Source organism: Triticum dicoccoides, chromosome 4A, assembly GCF_002162155.2.
Source record: "Triticum dicoccoides isolate Atlit2015 ecotype Zavitan chromosome 4A, WEW_v2.0, whole genome shotgun sequence".
NCBI lineage: Eukaryota > Viridiplantae > Streptophyta > Magnoliopsida > Poales > Poaceae > Triticum > Triticum dicoccoides.
This window is the reverse complement of record NC_041386.1, coordinates 351,203,816-351,205,323: the sequence shown is the minus strand read 5'-3', so window position 1 is coordinate 351,205,323 and position 1,508 is coordinate 351,203,816.

Below are 1,508 nucleotides of genomic sequence, written 5' to 3'. Positions count from 1 at the left end.
TAAATGCAATGAGATGAACATGCTACATCACCCAAACATGACAACAAAATGCATGGAAGGGATGTACACAAGATGCTTAACAAAAGTCTAGCACTAAGCTACGGCCAATTCATCCATTATGAGGTTCAAACAAGCATGTCAAAAACGCAAATGCAAAACAGATTTCAGACTTAGTGAAATTAACACTTGTCTGAAATTCAGATCACGAAGCCCTCTTCGGAGCAGCAAAACGACATGATACATGACCTAATTAAGACAAGTAAGAACATGGCATGAAGCTACTCAACAAGCTTAACAAAAGACCCAAAGTGACCTGGGGCCAAAAGGGTTCACAAAATATACTAACGGGCACACGAACATAGCTAAAACACAATCACGAAGGCATGTAAACGAGCTCGATGCACTCACTACGGTGCAAGTCATGGCAAGGCAAGTATACACCCATTAAGAAGGCACAAAATGCTAGCTAGACATGTCAAGAACAATGGCATAGCATGCACGGATCAACTACAATAGCATCGGCAAAATCGCAAACGAGTTGACGATCTGCCCAGATTCACCACGAAGCAAAAGTAGAGCCCGATTGAGTCAAGCTAGGGTGCTCCATAATTGCAAACAAAAACATGGATGGATAGAGCATAACATTATTAACAAAACTCCTTTACTGATCATCCTCAAAAGAGGCACGGATCACTAGGAAACAAGCTGAACATATGGCATCATGAACCAAATAATCCCAGACTTAGTGAAAACTACTGAGTCCCTGAAAACAGATTTACCGGGTGCCACACTTTGCAAGCTTGCACAAGTCACCACACACATCCTAAAAATGCATGGGTTGCACCTATGGAAAGATAAAAAAAATGCTTAACAAAACATATGAAGGACTCACAGACATAGCATGCACACAACAATCATGGCAAAAATGACAAAAGTCTAAGATGAACTAGCAGATCTGACAATTAACTCACGAAGCCTCCTTCTAACAGTATTTCGGGCATCACGATAAGCTCAAATGAAAATGATGCAATGGAATGAAATGATGTACTTGTCGAGGCTAACATTTCGATATACTATATGTCCAAATCGGAGCTACAGATGCAAAGTTACGGTAGGTAAAAGTATGCACAAACTTATAAGGGAGAGGGGAAAAAGTCAACCCAGATCTAGGGTTCCTCGCGGGCGCGCGAACCGAGGCGAGATCCAAGCTCGCCCGAGAAGACCTGTTCGTCAGAGATGGTGGCCGCCGAGGGGAGGAGAAGCCGGGGCGGCTCCGGCCGGCGTGGATGCGGCGGTGGCGGCGCGTGGAGGCGGCGGTCGGTGGCGGTGGTGCCCGAGGCGGCGGCGAGGCGAGGTGGTGCGGCGCGGCGGCGGCGGCAGCCGGGCGCGAGGCGGCGGAGGACGGTGGCGCGGGCGGCGGAGGACGGCAGCGGGGCGGATCGGCGTCGGGGACGAGGTCCCGGGCGGCGGTGGCGGTGGCCCGGGCCTCGGGGGCCCAACGCGGGCCG